This window comes from Lactuca saligna, chromosome 8 (assembly GCF_052625555.1).
Source record: "Lactuca saligna cultivar CGN05327 chromosome 8, ASM5262555v1, whole genome shotgun sequence".
Lineage (NCBI taxonomy): Eukaryota > Viridiplantae > Streptophyta > Magnoliopsida > Asterales > Asteraceae > Lactuca > Lactuca saligna.
Window position 1 is genome coordinate 32,473,049 of NC_136424.1, and position 18,075 is coordinate 32,491,123.

Genomic DNA, 18,075 nt, shown 5'->3' on the forward strand with positions numbered 1-18,075 from the left:
TTGAATGATCAGACGTAGGAGTTCATTTCATCTGAGATTACCCGTAACATACTTGACCAGAGTCTTGTGACCTTTGGTACGGTCAAGGAGGGCATTATGGAGATTTTGGATTAGAGTTTGAGCGCTTTTCAGTCTAACATGGTGGTATTGATAGGAGCTCACACATTAACCTTTTGTGAGTTTTGAGCATGTAGGGGTCCAGAGTACTTTGGGGAGAAGGACCCGATCGCAAGCAGAGGATGGTTAGCGGATGTCGCTAACGCCTTCCACACTAGCAGTTGTCCCGATGGGGCAAAGGTCAGACTTTGTAAGTCCCCAAATCTAAGAACCAGCTAGTGATCAACAAATAAACAAGCCAAGATGATAAGAACAAGAAGGGGTATAAACATAATTGATCCAAATTGCACAAGTTTTATATCAACCGAAAACGTCAGGCAGAATGGACAATACACACACAGTTGACCGAAAACGACTCCTGACAACTAACAAACTAAGACACTATTTATATGGAACAGTAACAACAAAAGTGTTGCAGCCGAAAACACCACATGGAGTGAAAACGGGACGTTTTCAGTCCACCCAACCGAAAAACCACAAAACACCTAAACAAAGTGTAACAAAGACTACAAACCATAAATTCCTAGCTCAAACCAACAAAACATGTCCTAACAGTCTCCCCCTTGGTTTGAGGCTAACATAAATTCAATCCTTCTCAATGAGCAGCACATCAGATCTTCCCATTGCCCCCAACCACATCTTCTTGTTAACTATCTCTGCGACCATACCAATAAACTCTTTGGAATCAACCTCCGAAAGATCATTCTTGACCACGATTTGATGTTGTGCTAGAGTATGGATGTTACGCTCCCCAAACTGCAGAAGATCCTTGGCTTCAACAAGACAGAAAACACCTTCAGGGAATTTGATGATTGCGGTGGTTGTGGCCTCATCATAAACCCAATATTCCATATTGTGTAGAGACCCGTCTTGGAACTGCTAAACAATAGGAATTTGACTCGTTTCCTTTGTGGGAGGCCACATCACAGATTTTACTGTCCGGTTGGTTTTGGGATCAAAGACGCCTTTGAATTTCTTTACAAATGAATATGAAGTCTTCATTCCATCTAATTTCCTCCTTACTTGGTTCTCTAAAAAGAGTTTGAAATCAGACCCGCGAGGATCATTTGATGGATTATGGAATGGAGCTTCAGCAAGTTCAGTAAGGTCAACTTTAGTCCAAGAGTTAAAGTAATTTTTGTGTTCATAGTACTCCAAATTTCCACTTTTCCTCCTCACCACCCATATATATAATATATCATGAAATCCCCACATTAAAATTCCAGACCGGTTTCTGTACTTGACCTTCAATCATTTCTTCCTGAGCTCAGTCACATTCAGTTAGGGCTTATCTCCATATACATTCTTATTAGAATTCTTCATGAAGAGCAGATTCCTTTTTCATTATGTAGATATTTTCTTCTGAGCTCACTTTAAAGTTACTCTTGGAACAGGTTGAGCAGGTTCAGTTTCAAAACGATCAACAACATGGGTCGTTCTGACAGGTTGAGAAGCATCTTGAGGATCTTAAGTCGCTTGGACAGGGGCACAATGGGAAGCCTCAACTTCATTGGGTTCACTGATCGATGATTTGAATTTTTTGCCAAATTCACTTATAAACTTATTCTTTAAATAAAAATAACCAACAGTTAAAGCACCAAGATTAAGCTACAAGTCAGAGATTTGTTTTGATTTTTGTGTATTTTCTTTCTCGAGCTCGAAAACTCTAATGTCTAGAGTTCCAATCAAAACATATTTTTCAATGAGATTTTAACTCAATACTCAAATCTCCTCCTCGAGTTAAAAAATAGTTGAGTCTTATTTGACAGGGCTCCCTGCACCAATTGATATTCCTTTGCCCCTGGGTGCAGGATCAACACCTTCACGAGCCAAAAATCTGGCAAGCCGTTCAGAGGTTGCATCGTGCGCATGTTGAGGAGTTGATGAGCCACTAGGAGCTGAAGATCTCCCGGCTTCAAAAGAAGTATGAACAATGTTGGGCTCCTCATGCATCATTTGGTTGTCAAAATGAGTTGGTTGGGTTGGTGAAACAGATGCAATTGATTGTTGGACTGGTTGAACTTGTTCCTTGATAAGCACTCTTATCCTTGGATATGCTCTTCTTCTTTTAAGTGGAGGCTGGGAGGCTTGTGTCTCTTGTATATCACTCTCAGATGGAATAACGGTTAGAGTAGTAACTGCTTGGGGAGGAAGCCTCATAGTTGAATCCAAATCAACAATAAAATCGGCCATCTGATCGGGTGTTTGTTGTGGCAACTTGAGAATATTTGTTTCTCCCTGAGTCTCCATTAGTGAAACTCCAACATCATCGATATTATCAAAGAACGAATTGAGGTCTTCATCATTCGGCTCGAAATCAAAACAGAAGGCATCATCATCAAACCTTAAGGCATTATCCCCTAGATCCATCCCAAAATCACCTTCATCATCATCTTCATCATCATCATCATCATTATCATCATCAACATTAACCATGGGGACATGTTCCTCTACAATAATTGCTACATGAGGAGTAGTGTCATCTTCATGATCAGAGACAGTAACTTCATCATCTTCATCATTTGAGGCTTCTTCTGAATCTGAATCCTCACGAATCTCAGCAAAACAACCAAACTTCTCTAAGGGCCTCGTTCCTTGAAACACAAATTTTGAACCCTTGCGGGTTTGCTTCATTAGGCCAAAAGTGCTAGGACCCAGAGACTTCAAATCTAAAGTTTCTCCCCTTCCTTTCAATTCAAGATATTTGGCTAAAGATCATCTGGAGGAACCTTGGGTACAATAAAAAGATGCCCTTTCTCTTCCCCTGTAGATTATTCTTCATTTCATTCAACACATATCTTGAAAAATTAAAGTCAAGATCCATGACTAGAGCATCGAGGGCATCGATATTCAATAGAGAAATTTCATATGCACATGCTTTCCTACCAGAGATGCATATAACAAAGGAATGGGAAAGAAAATTCCAGTATGGAGGGAACAACTTTTTTATTGTTGGGGGAAGACTCCTTGATAAACCATCCTGTCAAGGATCTTCTTGATCTGATCCACATGAATTTCAGTTGGAAATCCTGGCTGATCCTTAAATTGAAGCACATCTCGAATATCCTGTTCAGAAACAATAATTTCTCTTCCTTGAATAGATGATTTCACTATGCCTTCTCCATTCGCTCCCCTTTTGTTAACAACAGATTTGTCCTAAAATTGATTCACTAACTCCTAATAAATAATGGGATTTTATTGTAAAGCGTGAGTAAGTCTGTAGTTTTTAAGTCCATGAACCATGGACCTAAATTCTTGATATGCCCATTGGAGGATCTGACAAGCATGCTGCAATATTGTGGTTTTCTGAGAATTTTAGGTCTGCCATTTATGTGCATCAACCAAGCCAAGTGAGAAGATTTAAAAATTTAAATAGTTAGGATTAAATTTCTCAAATGTATGTTTATTTGGCTCCAATTTATTTTTATCCAAGTTGAAAATAAGGTTGATTAAGGGTTTTTGAACGAAAAAAAACTACATTTAAAATTTAAAAGCATTTTAATATTGGTTTTCGTCCGCAAACGGTTTTCAGTCGCAAATGCATTTTCGGCCGCAAATGGTTTCGACCGAAAACGCTTCCTATTCCAGTTTTGACGAAGAACACTGTCGGGATTACATTTTTGGCTTCCAAAATCTGCAAAAACAAGTTCGAATCACATGAGAATTAGCAGAGTAGGTTTCACCATCGTTATACCTTGAAGAATCGAGGGTCAATTTCAAATTATAACCGCAAACTATGAAAAATCGATGAAGGGTACTGAAGATCACTCAAGAACACATGAGAGAAAAAGAGAGGGGTTTTCGGCCGCAAATGAAAAGGTGAGGGTTATCAGCCGAAAATCCCTCCTTTAAAACCCTATACTATTCTCACCCAACACCCATAATCAAATGAGTTGTAAACCGAGAACTTTTTAAGACAAAACCAATAAATTCAATTTTTTAAATCAAAATTGAAACATTTTGAAGACACAAAATTAAATTTAAAGTAAAATAAAATAAAATATAAATATAAATATAAATAACGTAAATTCTAAAATTTAAATGCAAACTAAAAATTAAAAAATTTTAGAAAATAAAATAAAAATAAAAATAAAACCAATTACTTTTCAAAATTAAAAGTTTTTGGGATCGTAAGTTCTGACACAGTCTTAACATGTTTTTCGGTACCTCGACCTTCATGAATAGATCTGATCAATTGTCAGTATTGTGGTCCACTTAAACACGAAGGACTTTTGGCAATTTTGATAGAAATTAAATGACAAGTCATTTTACCTAAATTCTTAAACGGACCATTTAACTGACGGCGACCAAGGGTATTGTTGGCCACTTAAATTTAGCAGCAAGATCTACCGACAACTTATTAATTTATTCAATTTTAGATAAACTAGAGTATGTTTCCCACTTCCTGATATACCATGACAATCAAGTGTTTCCAAAGAATTCCTTACTTTAGATGAGTAGACAATTATTAGGAGAGAAAATAGATTTAGAAGTGCATATGTTGTGCCCCAGGTCGGAGCTCTTCCAATCACACAGAGGGGACAACATGTGACTAACACAGATAGCGGGGTTGAGAGATAAAATAATGCATATGTTGTGTTCAAGGTCAGATCGTTTCAATCACGCAAATGAGACAACATATGACTAATAGACAGAAAGAAATGCATTGATAAGAAGGTGCATAGAAATAGAGTTGCATATGTTGCATTCCAGGTCGGATACCAATCATGCAAAGGAAGTAACATATGACTGACAGATAGAAAGCAAGAAAACAATTTTCTACAGACCTACTCTATCAGAACCCCCCAGTTACCCTACCAATACCAGAATTAAGGTCATGAGACCATACACCAAGGAAATGTTAAACCACAGCTCTCTCTATCTCTCTATATATGTATATATATATATATATATGTATGTATATATATATATATATGTGTATATATATATATATGATTTTAATGTATCCTGCAGGTTCTCATGTTTATCTCATTGTTCAATATACCCAAGCATCGTATATTCAGTCCAAATGAGACTATGTAAGTTCATATCGTCTAGTCCTTTCATTGTCAATCAAAGTCTAGTCCTTTTAAACCCTTCGTTCCTACCAACACATTGAACACAGAGTCTAGACAATTCAGATTCATTACCTTACACTTGTTTAGACCGCCCTTTATCACTTAATCTTGCTATCACTTCCCAAATGATCACCTAGATACAAACACCATAAGAACATATTTTTGGATTTTTTTTTGTTTTATAATTTTTTATGTTTTTATTTCTCACCCTAAATTTTTGCATAGGAGAGAAAAGAAATGAAAATAAGATATGCATATGTAAACGAAAAAAATAGTCTTCAAAACGAATCATTTTAAGAAAACCCACAAGCACATCGAATCGAGTTTTGCTGAAAGGTTTGGTAAACAGATCCGCCACATTATTATCAGTGTGGATCTGCTTCAAACGAATAAGTTTACGCTCATAGATGTCTCAGGTAGAATAAATTTTGATATCGATGTGCTTGGTTTTGGAATGTTGAACGGGATTTTTAGTAATTTGTGTCACAACATCATTATCACAAAATATGAGGTGTCAAGAAAGTTCAAATCATAGTCTAGCAATTGGTGTTGAATCCAGACCACCTGTGAGAGTGCCCAAAAGCCAATAACAAGAATGTTGGAGGTACAGGAAGGGTTTTGGCATTAGGGAACGAGGAAGCCATGAAGAACCCCATGGTGGTTACCTATACATTTCTCCTCAATAACACATATGCATGCATACTTTTTGATAGCTGTGCGGAGAGGAGTTTCGTGAGTCATAAATTTGAACATTTCCTCAAACAAAAACCTCAAACACTTAACAAAGTATTTACCATAGAAATGGCTAACGGGAAAACTCAAACCGCAAACGACATATACGTAGGATGAACTCTAACTCTAAACAACCATTCCTTCCAAATCGAATTAATGTCAGTAACAAGAAAGAGCTTTGACGTTATCATTGGCAAGGACTGGTTACGTCCTCACCATGTCGATATCATGTGTTACGAAAAGGCCGTTCGCCTTAGCCTACTAAGTAATGAAACCCTTGTCATCTAAGGTGACAAACCTGGCACAAACCTCTGAATCATATCTTGCATCAAGGCTCAGTTACTATCTACACAAGATGTACCACACGTTCCTAGCTCACGATATTGACTAGAAGAGAGAAGTGAAAGACATCAAGGATATCCTAGAGGTATGTAACTTTCTCGATGTATTCCCGAAGACCTTCCGGGAGTACCACCCATGCGAAAAATCCAGTTCAGAATCGACTTGATTCTAGGAGCCACCCCAATAGCCAAATCAATGTACCGATTAGCCTTGGCCGAAATGTAGGATTGTCCAGTCAACTAAATGAACTGCTAGGTAAAGGATTCATCATACCAAGCTTCACACCTTGGGGAGCCTCAATACTTTTCATAAAGAAAAAGGATGGATCATTTCATATGTGTATTGACTATCGGGATTTGAACAAACTCACCATCAAAAACGATATCCCCTACCACGAATCGAAAACCTATTCGACCAACTTCAGGGAGTGAGCTACTTCTCAAAAATCGATATGAGGTCGGGGTACCATCAGCTATGAGTCCAGGAGTAAGATATACCTAAAACAACGTTTAGAAATCGCTACGATCACTATGAGTTCATGGTGATACCCATCGGATTGACTAATGCGCTCGCGGTGTTCATGGACCTAATAAACTGTGTATGCCTACCTTACATAGATAAATTCATGATAGTATTCATCGATGACATACTAATCTATTCACGAAGTAAGGAAGAACATAGTCAACACCTACAAGAAGTCTTGGGGACATTAAGGACGTAGAAACTATATGTGAAGTTTTTGAAATGAGAATTCTAGATCCGAAAAGTGGACTTCTTGGGACACGTGGTTAGCAAGGAAGGAATACATGTGGATCCTTTCAAAATCAAACCAATTGAGAATTGGGAAGCACCAAGGTCACCGACAAAAATCCACCAGTTCTTAGGCCTTGTTGGCTACTACAGGAGGTTCATACAAAAATTTTCCAAGATCGCAAAGCCACTCATTACCTTGACTCAGAAAGGAGTGACCTTTAATTGGGTAATTGGGTTGATTGTTTGATGTTTAAACATAATAATTATATTATTGTGGGTTGAAAACCCTATGTACTCACCAAGTTTCCCAACCTGACCCACTCAGTTTATTTATATCACAGGTGTTGATATGAAGTCACATTACACTAAGAGATTAAGGAGATATAAATCACTAGTGATAATGAATGTAGGTTCTGTTTATGCTTATGTTTATGTATTGACAATGACATCCCAAATGTTTTAAAATGAATAAAAAATACTTTTCTTCGGAAATGCTTTGATAACGTATTTATCATGTCTTATTGGGAAAAAATTTCACAACATTTTTATTAAAAGAGGTACTCTGATTTTTATAAAGCATAAACAAAATCGGTTTTTTCTGATCGTAAAATGGGGATGCCGCATGGTACTAGATAATTCTTCAAATGAAAGGTCCCACACTACAACTGTTGGACTCAAACAAGAGCTACATAATAAAGTTAAACCTATCCTTTTAAAATTATCCAATCTCAATAATATGTAACCAAACGCATTCATCCACTGGTTAGTTGGTACTAATAAAATTTCCTAATATCACAAAGCACTCAACATTCGACCAACAAGCAATTCAAGTCAGAACATAACCTAAACATGTCGTCCTATCAAATACCAATCTCATACTAACATGCAAATCTATAAGCTCATACAATATGCACATAAAGGCATCTCTACTAGGGATGTCAACGGGACCAAAAGGGACCGGAAATAGCCTCCCCCGCCCCCACCCCCGAATTCAATTTTTTCCCCGGGTCCCGCCCCCGAATCCCCTGGTATCCTAACCCCCGATCCTACCCCCGAATGCATCCATTGCCCCATGTCCCGCCCCCATTCCCCCGTTTCATGGGCTTAAAAATGGTTTTTTGGGCTTAAAAAACTATTTTCTATAACTATAACACCTTAACATCTAATTACAAATCCAACATAACAAAAACAATAAATCCTATGTTACAAAAACTATAAAATCAACATTACAAATATAAAATACAGAACTATTCAAAACATCTAAGTGACAACTAAAGACATGAAGACATAAATCAAGTTAATAGAGTCGATAAAAAATTGGTAAACTAATAAAATAACTAAGCCAAAATTATATGCTTTAAACTCATGTCTCTAATTAAGAAACAAATTAACTTTGGAACGTAACAATCCATGACCAAGCCAGCACCATCTTCACTTTTTTCACCATATTTTTGCACCATTTTACTCCAAACCAGCACCATTTTCTCCCTGTAATCATGTGTAGCATCATTAGTATAACAAAAAACCAATTGATTCAAATATCATACATATAAAAATATCAAGAATTGAACATGCCTTTTTAACATGATTATAAGTTCAATGTATTCATCTACATTGGATTAAGGAGTAAAAATTATCACACTAAATAAATTGTTAAAAGCCAAGTTCCTCCAAAGTTCATTATTTTTCTTGGCATTAGTAATACATATGTTCATGAAAACCTAGAGTGAAAAAAAAAAGTTCACATAAAAAGCTTTGAAACTCACTTACAGATTCATAAAAGACATAAAATTGCAAGAACCATTTTTCATTTAACAAAATAAAATACGAATCGATTAACAAAGATTATGTGACTTAAAATTTCATATAGAAATTCACAAAACTCAAGAGATGACAAAAGATGAGAAATAAACCCAAATCATTATTAGATCCAAAGATAAAAAGAGTGGACTAGTGAAAGATTTTACCAGTGAAGAAAGACATGGATCAACGTCGTGGATTTGAAATTAGGTTGTCAGCAGGAGGACGACGACAAACGGATTGAAGCAAGCGGCAGAGGGTGACAGTGAGACGATAGAAGCACGATGATCGACAATTACAGAATTCAGTGGGTTGTTCAATTATATAGAGAGGGACGATAGTCAGAGATTGCTAATAGGGTTTGATGAATACGAAGAAATGAAGTGGCAAGTCGGAAGCATGAAGAACTAAAGTTGTGAGTGTGAGCCTGTGAACACTGAAGATGAATTTCTCATTCTCTCTATGTCGGCGACCAAAGGAAATGAGAGAAACAACCCTAAAAATCAGATTATATGTCTATATATATATATATATATATATATATATATATATATATATATATATATATATATATATATATATATTATTTATTATATATATATATATATATTATTTATTATATATGCAAATGGGGCCCCGGCAGGAGTACGGGACGGAAATACACACTCCCGACCCCGATCCTGAAAATAAACGGGGTTTAATCTTTCCCCCGCCCCCGCTCCCGCTCCCAAATTTTTAAAAAAATTAGCCTCATACGGTATCGGGGTCCCACTGGAGTTTTGGACATCACTGATCTCTCTTGTCATTCTATCATGCAATTCTAACCAGATCATTAGCCCTAATCTAGCATACAATTCTCATATCATATTGTAAAATATATAACATGTATGTGTATTTTGGGAAGACTTACTTGAGCTCAGATGATTGTACGCATTGAACCCCTTTATTTTATTAAAATCCCTTAATTAAAATATTTATTTTTATGAAAATCTACCAAAGCCTCGATTTGAGTTTAGGCATACCCGAGAGTACGCTCGAATCCCTTAAATCAAGGCTCTAATACCAACTTGTAACATCCTAAAATCTCAAATAAAAATTTTCAGTTTTAATTCATTCCAATCATACAATAATCATGTCAAAACAGTCAAAAGTGTACCATATTAATATAATATCAGAGTACAAATTCCCAAAATCACATGATGTGGAAAACGTGGGCAGATGCAATGTGATTAGGTCAGGCCTTTCCCTTTCGAGCTAGAAGTACCTGAAACATAAATTGAAAACTGTAGCACAAAGCTTAGTGAGCTCCCCCAAAATACCTCATACCATACAAGCATAACAGTCAAACATGTATTGGTATATTTCAATCCTTTTGATTTTTTTCAAATGGTATTGGGTGTATTTCAACCCCTTCAGTCTCTTTCAACCGGTACTAGGTATTTTTCAACCCATTCGATTTCTTTCAACTACTAATGGGTCTATTTCACCCCCTTCAGTCTCTTTCAACCAGGAGTGGGTATATTTCAAGCCCTTCGATCTCTTTCAACCGGTATCAGAACTATTTCACCTCTACAGCTAGCATGCAATCAAAACAGCAAGAGTCACAGAGACATCAAGCATATACAGGCATAACAGGTAATAGTCACGAAGAAAATCATCATTCTACAAACAAAATCTAGTGGGCCGACATTGGTGCCTTCGAACCACGAGTATAATGGAGGAAACTCACCTCCTACTGAAGGTATCAAATCAAACTCGAGCTATTGACTCGTGAAATCCTCTCACTAAGTCATAAGAAAAAAACCCTAATCAAAATCAGAGGACATAACTCAAAGTGGTGTTCAGGGTGATGATGATTTATTTAATGAAGAGGATATTGCTCATACTTTAGATGTTCCACCAAAAACTTCTACATCAACTGGAAAAACTACAACTCCGATGGTATCTACTCCACCATCTTCATCTATTTTGACTCCACCTGAGTCATATGTTTTTTAGCAAGTATTAAATGATCCATTTATTAATCTTTCTCAAACCCTTACACCACCTCCTCCGAATTCTTATCTGATTCAAACCATTTTACCACCTCATCCAAAATCTGTTTCTGAATCGACATCTCAACTATAAAACACTTCACCATTTCAAATTCCGATCTTTACATATTTTATGAAAAATTCTTATGTGTCATAAACTACGACGACCACATAACCTCCACCAGAAGTTCCTACTTTTGAATCTGATAATAAGGAGAATAGGACTTCAAGCATCCTTGAGAACACATCTGGTGTGGACTCAAATGTCAAAATTGTTGTGAACACATCGGAGCCTACATCTACTTCTACTCCTCACACATCTCCACATTTTGATGAGGATTTTCTTATTGGTGATGAACTTGAACTAATTGATGATCTCTTAATTCTTACTTTCAATTTTCAATTTGATAGTGATGATGATGTTGATTTAACTACTCTAATGACTCATTGTGAATATTAGGAGTTAAACAAAAAGTTGGATAGGATTCTTCTACATACCAATTATCTCTCAACAACCAACTAGAAAAACATAGTTATATCTCATCAAACAACTATAGAGATGTTAACACAATCCAATGTAAATACTTTTGAAGCTCTCAAGAAGTTAACTGAAGAGTCAGCTAAGAATGTGTCTGAATTCAACAAGATGATTGAAGGATTCGTTGATCTCTTCAAACCGAGAAGGAGGGTCTTTCAAGTTTGCGATTTGGTCTTAAAAAAGACAGTTTAGCTCATCATACATCTATTTCAAATTCAGTTATGAGGTTGAAAAATGGCCTTACACATGAGAACAAAGTTAGGGATTCACTTGCTGAGTCTACTCAAAAGGCCAAAGTTCTCAAAGAACAGTTGAAAATGCAACTATTCAGCTTAGGAAAATGAATGAAGAAGTTATTTGAGTGAAGGAACATGATTTTGAGATCAATCAGGGTCTTGTTCAAATTGTTAAAAACAAAGATGCTTTGTATTCTGATTACATTTTGCAGCTTATGGATGCGAAGTTGAATCCCATTCTCCCAAAACTTAATAATATTTTCAATGTTATGAGTAACAGAGCTACGGTGCAACAAGGGAGAGATCAATTAGTGAATGAAGAGGAAGTTCCAAAAGGTAATCTGAACAGTTCTTATCAAACTGGCAAAATAGTTAAGATGGCAAATGCTAAAAAGATTGTCCTTGAAAGGAAAACCATGGAAGATAAGTTGAAAACCCTTAAAGAAATGAAGTTTGGATGGAAGGGTAATGTAGCTTCTCGATCAGTAAAAGGAAAAATCAATATTCTTTCATAAGAAGATGTTGATCATAATACAAACTTGTCTGAAAAAGAATTGACGGAACAAGCAAAGCGTAATGAGGAGCTTGATGCTTTGAATGCTTTAATAGTAAAGTTCGATGCTAAAGAAGCTGAAAATAAAATTTTTGAAGAAATTCTTGCTTCTAAGAAGTCCATGTTTCTAGAATGGACTATTGCTCAGATTTAAAAAGGAGCCATTGACAATCCAATTTTTTTTTTGGTTAGAACCTCAAACTTCTTTTTCTATTGAGAATGAAATGGAGTGTCAGTTGGACTTTTTGATTAATGCAAAAGCATTTCAATTTTAATGCTTTGAAAGTATTGTGAAGGTTCTTATTTCAAATTTATGCATAAACAAGAAGTTGTTCAAATTGTATGTGAAATACTCAAAGCCACAATATAAGTCTTGGAGTTTGAAAAGGATAATAGGGTTGAAAGTTGGAAAACCTTTTGATGCTTATGGTTTTGCAAATATCATCTTTAAAGCCTTCAGAGGTCATAATCATGAAGCCTATGAATTTACCTTGGCAAATACTCCTTTTATAAATCCATACAATTGGATTCCTTTGCTTAGGAATGGCAATGGGGCGGGTTCGGGGCGGGGCTTGGATTCTCAAACCCGCCCCGATAACTTTCGGGTATCTTATCGGGGCGCCCCATTGGGTTTCGGGTTTCCCCATCGGGTTTCGGGTATCTTATCGGGTTTACAACAACTGATAACGAAATCTTTATTCTCTTTTAGGGTACCCTAATGTCTTATAAAATATACATGTTCTAGCAACTCTTTTAAATTAAAAACATGATGCATCACTTTAATAAAATAAACTGGACGTTATATAAAAAATTATTTGATTTAAGTTTTGTTTAATACGTCAAAACACATAAAAATGATCATTAACACCAGATTGTTAATAACTAAAAAAATTGTCCACGATAAGTATTTTATATTTGAACGTGTACAATTAACAGCAAAATTTTTTGAACATATATATATATATATATATATATATATATATATATATATATATATATATATATAATCGGGCCGGGGCGGGTCGGGGCGAGGATAACCCACTCCCTGCCCCGAACCCGATAAAAAACCCGATAACGACCCGTTACCCGACCCGAAATGATCGGGTTTCGGGTTTCCCCATCGGGTTCGGGTTTTTTTGCCATCCATACCTTTGCTCAATATTGTTTCCAAGGACACTTTGAAATACGAACCAATTTATCGACATTTGAGAAGGATGGTATGGGCATACATTCTTGAAGTTTTAGACATGGATGTTGAGATCCTTGTTGTTCTCAAAAGAAAGCCAATTCTGAAACCCTTTCCACCACTTGATGATTTGGATAAAACCAAAGTTGGTTCTATTGAAAAATAACATTGGGGAGTAGTATATAAGACCAAGGAGAATGAGAATATGAAGAATTGCATGTTGTTCTTACGAGATAAGCATTTGTATTATATTGCTTCATTGAATCGAATTCTTGCAAGAGATGTGGCATGCAAGTCAAATAGTGAAGCAGATTTGAAATGTGTTTCAGATTTGCTTAAGTGGTGGATGGTTGTTCGAGTGAATTTATTGAAGACTATTCCAAAAGCTTTTGAAGTTGCAGAGAAAGAGAAAGTAAAGACTACAACAACAACTTGACACAAAGGGGGAGATTGTTAAGGTTTGGAGTTTGTGTTGTGTCAATGTTGTATGCACCTATTCGCAATTGTATGTCTTGTATAGAGTCTTTACCTATTCCAAAATGTTATGTTCCAATTTTGGAATTTATGTATTCTTAGGTTTTTAGTTTTGAACTGTCGACTTAAGATTCTTTTCTAGTGCTTCTCGTTTGCCTATATATAAGAGCATTAGTTAGATAGAATGGGAATCTTTTGACAGAATAATTTTGCATAATCCTTTGTAACGAATTGTTCTTTTACCCATTAATGCAAATCATATCTTATTTACCTTTTTTTTGTTCCTCTCAATTTATATGTTCTTCTTATGATGTTTTCATTTTAGAATCTATCATTCCCAAATTCTTATAATATCGATGTCTTGTATCCATCCAATATATTGTAGAAAGAAGGAATAATTGGTCAATTATCTTAGGGTCGGCATGTGATATGATTCAGAGTTCTACAATGGCTTTAGAAAGCACACTTTGCTAGTTATTCGAAGTCTATAATTGCAATTGTAGCCAGTGACATATCTAAGTGTGAGACTATTGGATTAAGTGTCTAATGTCGTAACTAAACTGGTATAACTTTATAGAATAAAGAATAGTCCTTTTTGGATTGTCCTCAATAACTAGAAATAGCTAGAAATAATTTTAGGAGAGTGAGGAAATGGTTTGTTGATTTATTATATGATTAATAAATTATTTAGAAATAGTTTATAATTAATTGGAAATTAATTTTGGATTAATTAAAATTAATAAAATGTGTAAATTATAAATTGCAATTGTCTAATTGTTGAGCAAGAGAGACAATTCTAGAACCTCCCTATGGTGGATGGTTTATGAAGGGTTCCAGAAGGGTTCTAGAAGCATCCTATAGTTGTTAAGGATAATTGTCTTGAATAGATTAAATCTTATTATTTAATTATTCAAATTAGGGTTTATCCTGGAGATATTCTAGAAGCGTTCTGGAAGCATCCTATAGCTGATAAGGATAACCACCTTGAATAGATTAAATCTTATTATTTAATTATTCAAATTAGGGTTTATCTTGGAGATCCACCAGCTATAAATAGGGACCCCTAGCATGCCAAAACCGATCCCTAGCCTTCACAAGCCAGAAATCATATTTTCTCTCCATCCTCATATCTCCTATTTCATTCCTAGGGTTTCTAGGGTCTTAGGTGTGAACCATTAGAGACATTCACATTACTAGAGCTTACTTTCCAAGGAAGGATTGGAGATTCAAGGTTGTTATATTCGATTATAGCAAAGGGTATGTGTTTCTAATTAAGTTGATTTTCGAAATTAGTAGATTAGATCTTTACATTCATAATATGTTGCTATATTGTGAAAATGCCATAATCTCTAGGTTGCATGTACCCATAAGTAGTTTTGTGATTCCCCTTCGTAGATCTATTTTTTTGTAACCTAGAAAACCCATCAATTTCAACCATAAAAACCAAATGCATAACCATTACAGAATCGAACAAGAGCTTATATGGTTAAAGAACTTTCTATTGGAGTTAGGTATGAAGCATGAAGACTGCATTATTCATTATCACAATCATATTGCATTTCATCTTGCGAAGAATTTAGTGTTTCATAGTAGGAATAAACACATCTATATGAGACACTACTTCATTAAAGAGCTAATTAGTAATGGTGCATCGTTCTTGCGGATAATCATTGGTATAAAGAATCAAACATATATGTTTACCAAGATGATAACATAGAAGTTAATAATAGGATCACCTTCAACTGTACTCGTAGATAATTAATGAGAAGGTTGCGATAGAGAAATGAAGTTACACATTTTTTAAAATTTACGAGATGTATACACCATAGAACACATTTGATTTATTGTTGACCCTCCAAGTTAAGATTGTTGAGTTTGTTAAGACAATTGTTTTTAGCAGTATCATGTCCTACATTGGCCTTGGGATAAACAGTTAGTACCAAATCTTGATCTCATATCGATATTGTACCGGAACCGATACCGAACCATATCAAATTTAACATATGAGACGGTACTCGGTACTTTAAAATCATAAAATTCGGGATTCGGTACCGATGTTATTACCGAAAACCGGTACCATTCCCGGTACAAGTATCGATAATTTCAATTGGGTTCGGTACTCAAGATTGGTTTAGAACAAATTGGTTTTTGGGAACGGTGTCGGTTCCATCTCACGCTCATCCCTACATTGGTTAGACGTGCTTCCATTCGTCTCCTTCCTTACTGTAACACAATTACCTATATGCAATTGTGTTTTTTTTTTTTTCTTTTTTCTTATAAATGTATGTTTCTTGTCCGAACAAGTAACATTAATTCCAATACAAAACATCAACTTCATTACATTTTTTAAATAAGACTACATATACCATAGGGACTTGAGTTTTAATTTAAAATCCAGCAAATAATTTTATAAGTCATTTATTTTAGGTACATAGCAAAACATCAATAGCTATCAAACTAACAACAAATAAAACATACGTTTACATTGAATGATTCAAGGTTACAATAGATGTCGACAAAATAAATTAAAATAAGACAAAAAAAATATAATATGTAATTTATTTATATAAAAAATGCATGAAGTGCGAAAAAGGTTATTATTAATAAGCTTGTGGAAGAAGTGAGGTATAATTTGTTTATGTGCTTAGCTGTAAACGAGTCTAATTGCAAATGGACCACCGTCACTCACACACTACAGCTCACCACTTGAGTGTGACCCAGAAACCATACCCTGTTCCGCTGCTCCACTCAATCCCACCCTCACCCATCTTCCTTCATTCTAGCAGAAACATACCCAGTTAAAAGAAAATAATATTAATTAATTAAATAAAATGTATGAAATTGAGGTAGAAAATAAAAAATAAAAAAAAAACAAAATAACCCTTTTCCAGAGCTAAGAAGGCTAGATGTAGACTATTATACAAGATATGATGGAAAAAGTACATGCTCTCAGTGGAATGTCGATCTGGAATTTACAATGATGGATCTGAAAAAATGAAGAATAATTAAAATAGATTTTTTTTTTTTTTTTTTTAATTGAATGTGGTAAGAAGGCAGAGCCTTTAGGCTTTTGGGAGTGAAAATGGCGAGGAGTGAGGACCCACCACCCACCAGAAATTGAGCTTTGTGTTTTGAATTTTATGGTCACTCATTTATAGAGTTGAAAAATGGAACCCTACTAACTTTTACTATTTTTGGAAAATTTATCTTTTGCAAATTATTTTAGAGTAAGTTACACTTTTATCTCATTAGTTTGCATATTTTTATAGGTGAGATATATATTTTTATAGGTGAGATATGAGACATGATCCTAACCATTTACCATTTATTTTGAAGATAAAAAAATAAAAGAAAATGTAAAATGAAAAATAAAATGAAAAATCCGAATTTTTTTTAATATTATTTTCGTTATTTAATTTATCCAAAAAATTAAAAAATAAATAAAAATAAAAAATTACAGTTTTTTTTTTCGAAATATACGTGAAATATTCTAATAGATATTACATTGTAAATAATCAAATCGGATTTTTAGAATGTTAGAATACCATTCTAAGTCATAAAGTTTCCAACTTTGTAAGACTTTCCATGGCTAGAAGGAGTCCAAAAACCAAAACTCTAACTTAATACACAAACTAAAGCATCATAACTCTTTTATGGAGGGAAGAAAGAGACCAAGATCACATTTTTATGGTTCCTAACACTCATAAACTTCTGAAAGGACAACTCTTATGGTTTAAAGTAGGCCATACTCATGATTACCAAGACTATGGGACCAAAATGAATAAAAACTTAAGATTTAGCAAGATCTAAGGAAACATTCATCAAGTTCATAACTTTATAGCTTCTGAAGGTTACTTGCATGGAGAACAACTCAGATCTACAAGGCTTGAAGCTTTCCAAAAGCACTCCAAAGATCTTCATCCTTCAAAGATGGACACCAAACACACAAATGGCTCAAAACTTTACAAATGAACATTAGGGTTTGCAATTGATCGATTTGGGAGGATGGAGTCTAGAGGTTGAAAGGGTTTTAGGGGTTAAGGTTTCTTAAATAGTGCTCAAACCCTAAAAATTAGGGGTTGCTCACCTGCCAAGTATGCCTAGCGTACTCATAAGTACGCCCACAACCCTTTTACGTGATGTATACACCCCAAGTACACATGGTGTAGGACAAATTTTTCAACACATTTATATTTTTGGTTCAAAAAGGAAAAATATCTGATGTCTGGGTGT